General features: G+C 43.5%; 3 long non-coding RNA genes across 3 annotated transcripts; 1 reads left to right on the forward strand and 2 right to left on the reverse strand.

The window, feature by feature from the left end:
- Positions 1-1194: 1194 nt before the first annotated feature.
- On the reverse strand, positions 1195-2020 carry LOC308570325. Its single transcript, XR_014001126.1, has 2 exons — positions 1666-2020; positions 1195-1579 (listed from the first exon to the last, which is right to left on the reverse strand). It is a non-coding gene; the product is annotated as an uncharacterized lncRNA (long non-coding RNA).
- A 32-nt stretch (positions 2021-2052) lies between these two features.
- LOC308570252 lies at positions 2053-5389 on the forward strand. The gene is made up of 2 exons (XR_014001043.1): positions 2053-2571; positions 5004-5389. It is a non-coding gene; the product is annotated as an uncharacterized lncRNA (long non-coding RNA).
- On the reverse strand, positions 5295-8160 carry LOC308570277. The gene is made up of 2 exons (XR_014001069.1): positions 7930-8160; positions 5295-5436 (listed from the first exon to the last, which is right to left on the reverse strand). It is a non-coding gene; the product is annotated as an uncharacterized lncRNA (long non-coding RNA).
- Between the last annotated feature and the right edge of the window lie 6195 nt (positions 8161-14355).

Consider the following 14355-nt stretch of genomic DNA (forward strand, 5'->3'; position numbering starts at 1 on the left):
GGCCGTGCCAAAGTCTGGCCCCTGTATATATAGACTCTGACCCCTCCTCCGAATTGGCAACAATCAAAACACCCCAGCAACCCAGTTTAACCATTTAAATGGCCGGGATTCAACTAAATTTGCCTAGTCACTGGAGGGTGGCCTGTTCCCAACCGCAACACGTGCTCTCTGCTAGGGAGAACACGCTTTGTGGATTACTTTGAAGTGCTTGATTTTGCTTCTGTATACTGATTATAGGGGTGGCTTTTAACTCTGTTTGTTGATTTGAAGTTTTGGCATGTTTTTAGTGTGTAAACTTCACTCAGCTAAGGGATTTGCACTAAAATGCCAGAAATATTCAACAATGACTTTTCTTTTTTAAAAAAAGAAAAAGAAAGGAAAAGCAAACTGATGTGGAAATGTGCAGCACCAAATTGAAGGCTGGGAAAATGAGAGAAACTGAAATTGACAGATTCACTCATCTCTAGGATGGGCAAGAAGAAACTTAAGGGGCTGTGAGGCAGTTCCTGGCACTGAAGGCCCAAAGCAAAACGTATGAAGATAGAGTAAAAGAGAAGGGAAGGGAGAAGTGCAGAAATGTAAAATGTGAGAGAAACGTGTGTCAGGTCCATTCCTCTTCCTCACATGCATTTCCAAGTGACATTCCTTGTTATCATTCTCTATAACCCTTAAAAAGCTTCCATTGCAATGAAAACTGCCCATTTCGTGGGAGATACGTTTGCCGTATGAATAATAAATATTGTTTTGAACGATGTTGCATGGACAAGTCATGCAGACACAGAGTAACCTAGCTAGCAATCCAAAAATAACTTGCTGATAGCATTCTGAGCAGAAGGTGGAAGAGCAGCCATGTTAGATTGCTATTCTGTGGGGGGAAATGTGACAGTCCAGAGTGTCACTGGAGATGTTTATTTTGCTCGTGTTATGGGTGGCCTGTGATGTTAGCCGCTGGTTGTGAACAAACACTCCCTTTCCCCTCAAAAAAATTTGCTGGTCTTATTGATCTTTCCCCCCTGTCAAAACCAATCAGATGTGCTGCCCAAAGAAGAACCTCCCAAATTTACTTCAAATGTCACTATGTGGGAGCCAGATCACTATGTTGCCATATAAAACAAAGAAAAACAAAGACACCAGAATGCCTATATTACGCAAATCCAATTGAAAAAACACATAGACGTAATAGGCTATATGATAACAATTGCAAAGTTATTTACTAGAAACTACTTCTCGAAAATTAGATACCGCTTCTCATAGCGTCAAAATCAACATCGTGACATAATATATTGAAATGTAGCTTATTCGGCTGACAACCAAATCTAGTATGTACAAAATACAAATCCTATTTTGCCAGTGCCGTAATAGATTCATTTCTAATTTCTTCATCTTCTCTTGTATTTTTCTGTCTGACGTATTCCTTAGAAGAGTGACATGAAATAATCTTCTAAGTGTCTAATGAAGATGATAAAGTTGGTAGACAAAAGAAACTGGCACTGGTAGATTTTGGCACAGGCAAACAAGACAAGGATTCCTGAATATCCACCTGTTTCGCCCGAAGGGGCTTCATCAGCTGTGCATAGTTCTAAATCATATAAACATAGACACTTTGTAATATAATAGCTACACAAATTCCAAAGAAACATACAAAGATATAATAAATGCACATACCGGTACTGTATATAACAGCTACATGGAACTTATTTGTAATAGGTTCATAATAGGGGGTTTTTAATATATAAAACAAATGAACAAACAAATTAAAAGGCCCTCATTACTTTCTTTTGTGCTCCTCTTTTGTCAAAATAGTGGGAAGTTAAGGACAACTTGTATATAGCACATTTCCTGAAGGAGAGAGTGCTGAAGACATGACCACATTCCCACCATACATTTAAAACCCTATGACACCATTTTAAACGGTCATAGCTTCCCCCAAAGAATTCTGGGAGATGTAGTTGTTAAGAGTTCTGAGAGTTGCTAGGAGACCCCATTCCGCTCACCAAGTAACAGTTTGCAGTCAATCCTTCTTCACAGGGAGTTTTGGTAATTGTAGCTCTGTTAAGGGGCGGGAATGGGGGTCTACTAACAACTCTCAGCATGTTTAACAAACTACAGCTCCCAGAATTCTTTGGGGGAAGCCATGACTTTCTAAAGAGGCATCATACCACTTAAAATGTATAGTGTGGCTCTGGGCTGACTTTGTAACCAGGCTCCACTGAAAATACACACACACTTTATATAGAGTCATTTTCATAGATATCGTGGTGTTTGTTAATTATAGTGATTTTTTACTGGGGACATATGAGGCAGCAGAGGGTTTAAGTCATTTTCCCCCCTTCATTTTTGCAAACAGCTTTGTGCTGCCACTTAGAAACAGAAGGAGCTGCCTTGTGCCAGTTCAGGTCATCTGGCTCACTATCGTCACCACTGATCAGCAACAGATCGCCAGGGTTTCAGGCAAGAGTCTTTTCCAGCCCAAGCTGGAGATGCTGGGGTTTGAGGCTAGGACCTTTTGCATGCAAAGCAGTTGAACTACAGCATTTCCCCCAAACAGCCTCAAGTGGAGAAAATCCTCCAGTGAGTAGCCCATCCTGTTCTTTAACTATAAAATTTCCCATTTGGAACACTAAAGGTAAAGGGACCCCTGACCATGAGGTCCAGTCGCGGACGACTCTGGGGTTGCGGCGCTCATCTCGCTTTATTGGCCAAGGGAGCTGGTGTACAGCTTCCGGGTCATGTGGCCAGCATGACTAAGCCACTTCTGGAAAACCAGAGCAGCACACCGAAACGCCGTTTACCTTCCCACCGGAGCGGTACCTATTTATCTACTTGCACTTTGACGTGCTTTCGAACTGCTAGGTTGGCAGGAGCAGGGACCGAGCAATGGGAGCTCACCCCGTTGCGGGGATTCAAACTGCCAACCTTCTGATTGGCAAGTCCTAGGCTCTGTGGTTTAACCCACAGCGCCACCCACGTCCCTATTTGGAACACTACTACCCCATAATTTAGAATTGTTCCCAGAAGAATTGTAGGGAGTGGGAATCTGGCTGCTGCCACTGACTGATTTAGATTTTTTTAAAAAATCAGATCAATGCAGAAATGGAATGGAACAGAATTGTGGGTAAAAGCATGCCAACTGGCAATAGATTTGTTCACCTCTGTTAATGCCTTCAGGCATTCAGTCACATCCACACCATATGTTTAAAGCTCTCTTATACCACTTTAAGAGTCACAGTTACCCCCTCCCCAAAGAATCTTGGAAGTTGTAGTTTGTGAAGGATCTTAGCACCCTTAACAACCTACAGTTCCCAGGATCCTTTGAGAGGAGCCATGGCTCTTAAAGTGGTACAGGAGTGCTTTAAATGTGTGGTGTGGAGTGACCTCAAACCAACTGTGGCTTCCATTTCCTCCTTGCGTGCTTCTTGCGCATCATGCAGAGGAGGAACTAATTTATCTCTCTTGTGGCAAAGGCAAGACCTTTATATACCCCTGGATCAGACTTGCTGTGGGGAGCCTTGACTGGCTGGCATTGTATGTTACAGGGTCTACCCTGGAAGCAAGCTCATTCTCTAACATTTCAGGTGGCATTTAGAATATTGGTAGAAACCATATTCATAAATTCATGAATTAGTTAGGCTGGAATATTTATTTTAAAAACTGACACCCTTTGCTTCCCTGCGTAGCTCTGAGCTACACCTGAGGCAAGATCTAACTGAGCCCCCAATTCAAACTTTCTCTCGCTAGCATGGCAGCTGTTGAAAATGGCTTCGACACGGTCAGGACTCCATGTGGCTACAAGAATGTTTGAATTCTCTTTCCCACATAGGGAGAAGCAGCATTGGCACGGACACCTTCCCACACAATCTGGCAGATCCATGGGGGAAAGAGATTCAAATGTTCTCTTCTCACAGCTACACGGAGCCCAACGACATGGAAGTTATTTTCAGAACAGCTTCACTGCTGAGAAAATGTTTAAACAGGCCCTGACAATGACTAAAGTAAAACTAAAAAGTTTGGCCGGTGCCTTTGTTAGACGTAGATCATCTTCCTTAAATATGATTTTTTAAAATCCAACTGTACTATCTGAGAATTCTGATGTGCTGCTCATTTTTTGAAGCATTTTTACCCTAGCCAAAAAATGCTCCCATACTGTCAGGATGCTGTCAGCGGCTCCCAGCTGGTTGCCCAGGAAAGTATAAAGAGAAGGAAAAGTTTCTTACTGTCCTTTTTTATTTCAATCTTTACAGAGAGAGGGTATAGAATCCAGCCTCTTGGATAATGGCGTTGCCCCGAGTGAATCTCCACCACCACCCCGTCTCTCCCACTTCCTCATTTGTCATTCTCATAATCTCCTGTACTGGTGCTGCTATGTGCCCTCTGTTTTTGAGCTCTTTGCTTTCCTACTTTCAAGGCTCGCCAGGTTCTTTGAGATGGAGGGTCTGGAATGCTTTCTAATGACAACATGTCAGCCAGGTGCTGTTCTGGCTCTCCCACAATTTCCCAACTTTCCCCCTCATATGCCTCTGAGCTGCCACCTCCCCCAACCCCCTGCTGTAAATCTATACTGTCTTCCTCCTCCCTGGAAGGGTCAGGATGGGGAGGTGGTCTCCACCATTCCTCCTCTGCCCAGTCCCTGACTCATACAGCTGACAAAGATGAATGATGAGACAGCCTCTGTCCTCATGCTTACAATCTGAGAGGCATGTCATAAAAGGAAAGGACGTCTGGAAGGAAGAGGGGAAGAGCAACCTCAGGCAACTTAGTTCTTGAGACGGCAGTTTAGGAGTTGATTAATACATTAATTGTAGTAGTGGTAAGAATAGTTACAGAACAACCAGCTTGGATCGAAGCAGCTGAAAGAGACGAGCACTGCTTTCCATCTTTCCCTCTGTTGTAGCTTGATGGAAGGAATGCTGTGTGTCAGCTGTTAGAGGGAGAAGGCTGGTGGAACTGGTACCCTAGAGGTACCATTGGAGCGACACTGCTTCCCTCTTCTCCATCTTTTACAGCCTGTTGGAATTGCTATGCCTGAAGACAATTCACAGCGAGAGGAGTCTGACTTCTCAGCAATGCAGATAATGACCCTGCTTCTCAACTTTCAACGTTGGGTTCTAGACTGCCATAGTAGACCTTTGAAAAGAATTCCACATCTAGACACTGATAAGGAGGAAGAGGAGTCCACTAACTGTTATTCCCTGCCTGCATCCTCCATATACTACACATGGCTGGGTTTGCTATAGATGATTTGGTCTCAAAAATTCAGCTCTGCTGTTTATTTGCTTTGAACCAGAGGTGGTTGGTTTTTCCCTTGTAAAGCCGTATCCTTAAAATGAACTCTCTGTGACTTGGGTGGAAGATATTAACATTTGGATACCATGAAAATGAATTCTACTCACATATGGCTTTAAATCCTTTCTCAGTTGCCTCTCAAATATAGAAATGCTTAATGGGGGAGAGAGAGAGAGAGAGAGAGAGAGAGAGAGAGGAGGCAGGAGGCAGGAGAGAATTTCCTGGCAATAGAATTCATGCTGTGCCAGTAAGTTGTTGTTTGGAACACTTATAAAGTGCCTAAACCCTTATGAGTGATATTAAAGTGGTATTAAAAAAATAAATAAAGCAACCCCTGGTCACAGACTCATCATCGAATTGACACAATCTGAAAGGAAAAGAAGAATGGGGAGGGAAGAAAGAGGTACAGTGGCTAGTGCACCCCCTTAGATAATGGGAAGGGACAGTCAGAGGGAAGGAGATGGGAAGGATGCTGTTCTGCATTTATTGATCAATTGATTCAGTTGCGGTGACTCACATCACAAATATTTGGAGCTGGGAACAGCAGGTTAAAACTGGTCAAGCCCTTTTGTGCACCAAAATGCAGTGGAGGCTAAGCAAACCTTTGACCTCCTCTGTAAAATATCCAAGCTCTCTTTAGGGCCTGGGTGGATGACGAGACAAGGAGCTGAACTGACGAGACAAGGAGCTTGCACTATGTCTACTGAGCTTCCAACCTCTAGAGAAAGAATGACTTCACCCACCCCTCTTATTCTGCTGCTGTATCACACATAGGAGACACAACTTTGGTTCTGAAATTCTGTTACTCTTGTTTAAGCAGCCACAATCCCTACCGAAACTGTTGGCTTGCAGCTGAGGTTACTGCGGTGGCTGGTGTTTTTCATTTGTGTACTTTGAGAAAATCGATGTATAAAACAAAAGGCATCTCTTTAAAGATTAATGGGTACTTAAGAGATGACAGTGATTGCCTTTACTTCATATATCAGTTGTGTGTGTGTGTGTGTGTGTGTGTGTGTGTGTGTTCTAAGTGGCTACAGTTAGGATTTTAATCCCCAGGAAAATGGATATTAACGATAAATAGAATAGAATAGAATAGATTCTTTATTGTCATTACACAAGTGCAACATTGTACAAAGTGCAACGAAATTGGATGCCATCCCTTAAAACATCAAAAGCAAAACAACAACAACAACCAAACAAACCACATTCCAGCCACACCCACACCACACCCATCAAACTCCCAGGTCACACTATCGAGTTACAGCATTCAAAAAGGCCACAGCTCTTGGATAGAAACTGTTTTTCAGTCTATTTGTCTTTGACTTGATGTTTCTATATCTCCTGCCAGAAGGCAGTAGTGCAAACAGACCGTGTCCCGGGTGAGATGAATCCTGCAGGATGTTATTTGCTTTCCTAAGACAACGGGAACCGTACAGTTCTTCCAAAGATGGGAGAGGATGACCAATAATCCTTTGGGCTGTGGTTATGACCTTCTGGAGCACCTTCCTCTCCCTAGCTGTACAACTGGAGAACCAAGCACAAATACAGTATGTAAGAATGCTCTCTATGGAGCCTCGGTAGAAGCACACCAGCAGTCTCTCACTCAGATTGTTCTTCTTTAAAAGTCTGAGGAAATAAATTCTCTGCTGGGCCTTCTTCACCAGAGCAGTGGTATGTGCGCTCCAAGTCATGCCCTGATCGATAGCTACTCCCAAAAACCTGAATTCCGCCACCCTCTCCACCCGTTCCCCGTTGATATACAAGGGCTGAATGTCCGCCTTTTTTTTCCTGTAATCCACCACCAATTCCTTGGTCTTAGCCGTATTAAGAGCCAGATTGTTCTCTCCACACCAAACACAGAGCCGCTCCACTTCGTCCCGATAGGCGGACTCATCCCCTCCTGAAATGAGCCCTACCACCGTAGTGTCATCAGCAAACTTGATGATTTTGTTGCTGGAATAGATGGCTGTACAGTCATACGTATAGAGAGTGTAGAGCAGGGGACTCAACACACAACCCTGTGGTGAGCCGGTGTTAAGGCTAAGGGCTGTGGACATGTGTGACCCTACTCTAACCCTCTGAGAACGTTCTGACAAAAAATCCAAAACCCAGAGACAGGTGGAGTTGGAGAGTCCAATCGCCTCTAGCTTGGACACCAGTCTATGGGGGAGGATAGTGTTAAAAGCAGAGCTAAAATCCACAAACAGCAGCCTCACATAACTCCCCGGCTGCTCCAGATGGGACAGAGCAGCATGGAGAGTGGTATTGAATTCAGAGGGCTTGAATTCAGAAATCCTGAAAAAGTCAGGAAAGGTACCGGTATTTGCATCATCCAATGGGTGCCTGGGTCAGTGGGGTCATCTAAGGATAGAAAAAGTGACTCACACACTGTCCAACATTTTAGGATGGGAAAGCGGGACACACACACACCCCATTCAATCTGCACACTCTTTCTCCCCACCCACCCTTCCCAATCTCCATGCTCTTTTTGCCACCACCTACCACCCAATCCCTGCACCAGCAACCACTGACCATCAATGGCAATCTGAGGGTGCTTGTGTGCTTACACCAGAGCTTCATGACTAAGGCTGTAATCCTAACCCTAGCTATCTCGGAGGAAGCCACCTTGAATTCAGTAGGATTTACTTCTGAGTGCACAAAGTTTGGATTGCACTGTAAGTGGGGATTGGAATCCAAACATCCTTGGTTCAAGTCAGATGCCCTGCCCACTAAAGAACAAAGGCTGCTTGGGCTCCCAATTTCCCCCATGGCTTGTCGAGCTATCAAGAACACACCCACTGTGTTCTTATCTCAGCATCAGCTGGATGGCAGAGTTTAGCAGATAGAGAACTGGATATTTATAGTAAAGTATACACTCCAAAAATATCCCAAATCCAAAAATATCGTGGATTGACACCAGTCTGTCTCAACCAGCCAGCACCATCCATCACATACTGACATGGTAGATATACAGAGCTGTCAGTGTCAATGAAGAAGATTAAAAGAATCCCACCAGGTCAGATCAGTGGCCCGATCTAATCCACCATCCTGTTCTCACAGTGGTCGACTAGATGACTATGGGATGCCTGCAATTATGACCTCAGCACAGCAGCACTTGCCCGACTTTGTGATTACTGGCAAATGATATTCAGAGGAACCAGGTGAAGACCATCCTATGCACCCAGGTGTATGTAATCTGGCCCATTCTGTTTTTAAACCAGTGCTTTAATTTGGGGGCGGGCGAGTGGCTTTTGTTTTCATTGTTGCAGACAACATTGCTTTATGGTTTTTATATCTTAGGCCCCATCTGCACTGTAGCCTATCACTTTATAATATTAACTAATTAATTAATTAATTAATTAATTAATCACTTTATATTATTATTATTTTAATTAATTAAATAAATTTGTATACCACCCTTCATCCGTAGATCTCGGGGCAGTTCACAATTTAAAATATTAACACAAAACAAAGTGGTACAAAACCTCAGGCCAACTTCAGGATCTGCCTTCTGGTTTCGCTCCAAGCATGCGGGTCTTTCTTAAGTAGCCCCAGATGCAGTGGGGATGCTACTACCCCAATTCTGAACAGAGATCGACAAAATCCCCAATAATATTGGGAGCCAAGGAGCATGCGCTGCAGCAGCAGAACTCTATGTATGTCTACTTAATAGTACATTCCGTTCAATTCAGTGGGAGTTGCTCCAAGGTAAGAATGTATAGGATCGGAACCTCCGCCTCTCTGGTTACTGCATCCACTCTTTTCTACTAGCCACATGACCCACTTCAAACATCTATGGCTGCCCCAAAGAATCCTGGGAAACTGTCATTTGTTATGGGTTCCGAGAGTTGCTAGGAAACCTCTGTCTTCCTCACAGAGCCACAGTTCTCAGTAGTTTAACCACCATTCCCTCTTCCTTAGGGAACTCGGGGATTGTAGCTCTGTGAGGTGAATATGGTGCAAAGGAGGCTTTGTATTCAAGTGGTTTCCTTGTTGTTTCGTTGTCCTTGTAGTTATTGGCAGAACAGTGCCATTAAGCAAACAAGGTAAAGGTACCCCTGACTGTTAGGTCCAGTTTCAGACGACTCTGGGGTTGTGCGCTCATCTCGCTCTATAGGCTGAGGGAGCCGACGTTTGTCCACAGACAGCTTCTGGGTCATGTGGCCAGCCTGACTAAGTCACTTCTGGCGAACCAGAGCAGCACACGGAAACGCCGTTTACCTTCCTGCCCGAGTGGTACCTATTTATCTACTTGCACTTTGACGTGCTTTCGAACTGCTAGGTGGGCAGGAGCTGGGACCAAACAATGGGAGCTCACCCCATCGCAGGGATTCGAACCACCAACCTTCTGATCGGCAAGCCCTAGGCTCTGTGGTTTAGACCACAGCGCCACCCACATCCCTTGTTGTTTCATTGTCCTTCTAGTTATTGGCAGAACAGTGCCATTAAACAAACAAACGAAGCCTTAAAACTGCTTCTGCATAAGTCATCCTGCAGCAATCCCCCAGAATGCCACATCAGTGCATCATTGCTTGTCAGAGAGTAACTTCCACATCCCCGTAGTCTTTGGACTGCTAAAGTCTGGCAATCTTCTCTGCTGAATGCACCTGGTAGTGCAGGGACTGTCATGACTAATTGTTCTGTTCAGTGGCTGCTTGCACAGCATCAGACACTGCCCTTTTGAGACCCAGCAGTGAATGTAGTCATAGGTTACCCTGTCTTTTCAGATCTGCACCAGACTTGAGAAATCTTCTGTGAGAGGTTCTCTCTTCCCAGATTTTTGCATGGAGGCAGCAACGAAGGCAAGCAGAAACAAGTGGACTGTTTCAGACATTAGTAGAGCTCAGTGTGTGCACAGATACATTTTCTGAATGATTGTCACCTCTCCCAATCATACTTTTAAAAAAAAAATGACTCCAAGAGCAGAGGGCTTTCTTTGCTGCTTGCAAAAATTAAATGTGATTTGTTTTGGAAAAGATATAAATGGCCGGAGAACACATTACTGTGTGTTATGAAATTTGCTTTTGTACACGACATCAGCGGCGAGAATCCTGGTGGATAAATACTGGAAGGATAACCAGGTACCGACCAAAGGTTATGTAAATTATGTGAATATTCGGAACTGGCCAAACTGACAGCTATAATAAGACTAAAGCCAATGAATACAGTCAAGAAGGAATGAAAATGCACAAATGATTATTTAGAAAGACAAAGTTATAATGTAAAACTTTGGCTGTGTCTAGAATGACCTTGTGAATGGAAAAGGGGATACACACACACACACACACACACACACACACACACCCACACACACACACACACATCTATATATTAAGATGAAAATAATACTGAAATACAGATAAAATATGAAATGTGAAAGGAAGTGTTGTGAGAGTGATGGAAGTCTATTATTACTATTAATTTGTAAAATAGTGTTTATTGTATTGAAACATTATACTTTTCTTTATTATTTTACTGGCTACTTTTCTTTGCATTTCTTCTTTTTCTTCTCTATTTTTTCCCCTTTATATTATTCTTTATGTATGGTTTGGCACTGCTGTATTTACTTTGCAATAAAAATTTAAAAAGGAAAGAAATTTGCTTTTGACGCACACATCAGCAGGGTCCTGATCCAAGGTATACTTCTTGGTTACCTTCATGGGTCATAAGAACTCAGTGACTTTGTGCATGCAATCATAGAATCATAGAGTTGGGGTCATCTAGTCTAACTCCAGGCAATGCAGGAATCTTTTTGCCTAATGTGGGGATTGAACCTTAACGCAATGCAGACCTGAGCCCAAACTAAGAGAATGAATTTTAATAAGGACAAGTGCAAGCTTCTGCATTTAGGCAGGAATAATCAGATGCACAAGCATAGGGTGGTGGACACCTGGCTCGCCAACAGTATATGTGAAAAGAATCTAGGGGTTTTAGTAGACTGCAAACTTAACATGAGACAACAGTGTGGTGCAGCAGCAGAAAAAGCTAATGCAATTCGACAGCATCAATGGGAGTGTCCAGATCAAAGGAAATAATAGTAGCACTCTATTCTGTACTGGTCAGAACCCACCTGGAGTCCTGTGTCCAGTTCTGGGCACCACAGTTTAAGAAGAATATTGACAAGCTAGAACATGTGCAGAGGACAGAGACCAAGATGATCAAGGGCCTGGAAAGCACGTGTTATGAGGAACAACTGAGGGAATTTGAGTATGTTTAGCATAGTGAAGAGAAGACAGAGAGGTGATGGGATAACTAGCTTCAAATATTGGAAGGGACCGAGCTTGTATTCTGGTGCTCCAGAGGGTAGAACCCGAACCACTGGATTCAAAAGACAAGAGCGAATATTCTAAGTAAAGAGTAGGAAGAAGTTTCTGATGGTAAGAGCTGTTTGACTGTGGAACAGACTGCCTCACAAGGTGATGGACTTTGATTGGATATCTTTAAACAGAGATTGAATGGCTATCTGTTGGAGATTGTTTAGCTTTGATTTCTGCAGGGGGTTGGAGTAGATGGCTCTTGAGGTTTCTTCCAGCTCTACAATTCTGTTATTCTATCATGGGTGTAGCCAGGATTTATGCTGGGATGGGCAGAACCTCAGTTAAGTATTTTTATTGGCTACAAGAAATCTACTTAAAAGGTCATCTAGGAATTTCATCTCGATGCTACAAACATGAGTTTGACCAAACTGCTGGAGGCAGTGGAGGACAGGAGTGCCTGGCGTGCTCTGGTCCATGGGGTCACGAAGAGTCGGATACAACTAAACAACTAAACAACAACAAGGAATTTCATCCAGGATGAGATATCAGGATTGAAACCTCTGGCAAGGTTTGCCCAAAGGGTTCATGAAAGACCACCTCAAAAGAGTTATTTATTTATTTGCAGTATTTTTATACAGTGGTACCTTGGGTTACAGACGCTTCAGGTTACAGACTCCGCTAACCCAGAAGTAGTACCTCGGGTTAAGAACTTTACCTCAGGATGAGAACAGAAATCGTGCGGTGGCGCAGCGGCATCGGGAGGCCCCATTAGCTAAAGTGGTACCTCAAGTTAAGAACAGTTTCAGGTTAAGAATGGACCTCTGGGACAAATTAAGTTCTTAACCCAAGGTACCACTGTACTGCTTTTCAAATGGACCTCAGAAATCAGTTTACCTAAGAGCCCAGGCCCTAGTCTGAGTTTCTGGTCAAACCACTGTAATACACTACTTATTAAAGTCACTTTGAGGAACTGCCATGCAGTATACCCAAAACTTTGCAGTCTTTCATTCCATGCCCCCAAATATGCCAATGGACCTATCAGGAAACCACCAAACAACAATGAATGCAGGACCTCAGACTTCCCACTTCTTCGAGTCGCTATGGAATTTGTGTCTTGCAGTAAGACAGGTTAGAAATATACAAGCTTCTGGGACTTTGGGAACAATTATTAATTTGTATGCTGCCTGTTCGTTGTGTGGTCCTGCAGGTCTTGTCTCTGCCTTGACTCTTCCTATTCCCGAATCTTGCTTTAGGGCTTCATATCCCAGATGATTGGTTACATTATGGGTAGCCAACATGGTGCCCTCCATATGTTTTGGACTTCGGCTCTCATCAGTCCCAGCCAATATGGGCAATGGACAGGAAGGATGGAAACTGCAGTCTGCAATAATAATAATAATAATAATAATAATAATAATAATAATAATAATAATAATAATAATAATAATAATTTATTATTTATACCCCGCCCATCTGGCTGGGCCTCCCCAGCCACTCTGGGCGGCTTCCATAAAAACCAAAAATACAGTAAAATATCACATGTTAAAAACTTCCCTGAACAGGGCTGCCTTAAGATGTCTTCTGAATGTCAGGTAGTTGTTTATCGCTTTGACATCTGCTGGAAGGGCGTTCCACAGGGCGGGCGCCACTACCGAGAAGGACCTCTGCCTGGTTCCCTGTAGCTTTGCTTCTCGCAATGAGGGAACCGCCAGAAGGCCCTCGGCGCTGGACCTTAGCGTCCGGGCAGAATGATGGGGGTGGAGACGCTCCTTCAGGTATACTGGACCGAGGCCGTTTAGGGCTTTAAAGGTCAGCACCAACACTTTGAATTGTGCTCGGAAACGTACTGGGAGCCAATGTAGGTCTTTCAAGACCGGTCTTATATGGTCTCGGCGGCCGCTCCCAGTCACCAGTCTGGCTGCCGCATTCAAGAATTGCAGGACACCATGTTGGCTAACTTTGGGCTAGATTGCACTTATGAGCTGCGTTTGCCTCTGCTCCATGTGATCTGTGGTTATACTCAGCCAATTCCTCCATGCACATACTGACCTCTCAGACTAGGTATGACTATTAATAATAATAATTTCCGATAGCACCCTTCATCCAAAGATCACAAGATGGTTTACAAAATAAAAACACAAAAATACATAACATAGTAACAAGCAAAAAGAATAATATTCACAAAGAGAGTTTAAAGGGCCATAGATGGTTTAATTATCCAAAGCCTGGGAGATGAGGAATATTTTGCCTGGTGCCTAAAGATATGTAAGGGGGAAAGCATTCCACAAACAGGAAGCCACAGCAGAAAAGGCCCCTTCTCATGTTGCCACCCTCCAGACCTCTCACAGAAGAGGTCCTTGAAGACGGGCCTCAGACTGTGATCGCAGGGTTCTGTGATTCGTAGGTTCTGTGTCGGTAGGATGTTATCCCAAGTGATAACTGAAAAACTCACATCGCTTCAGTTTGCCAGGGAACAGGATCGCACAAAGATAAGCCAGCACTGTATTCCTAGGATTTTTATAACTTGTAATAGACTTGGAAACTTTGAAGCTTTAATTGCAGCCATCCTGAAAATTGCAGGCATGTTTTCCCTGAAGTGGCTCTTGATTATCACAAGTCAGCCTTACAAGTTTCTGAATTTCACCCATGCTGCAACATACCGTTACTTTATGCAAAATATTGCAATAGTTTGGATTGCAATAGGATATCGATGTTTTGCAACATTCGTATTATGTGTAAGCATTTTTACACAGGTTTTGGTCTCTCTCTTTTTTGTATATAATGTTCGGTTAGTGTGTGTATGCTTTTTTCACTG

Source organism: Podarcis bocagei, assembly GCF_964188305.1.
Source record: "Podarcis bocagei genome assembly, chromosome: 12".
Taxonomy (NCBI): domain Eukaryota; kingdom Metazoa; phylum Chordata; class Lepidosauria; order Squamata; family Lacertidae; genus Podarcis; species Podarcis bocagei.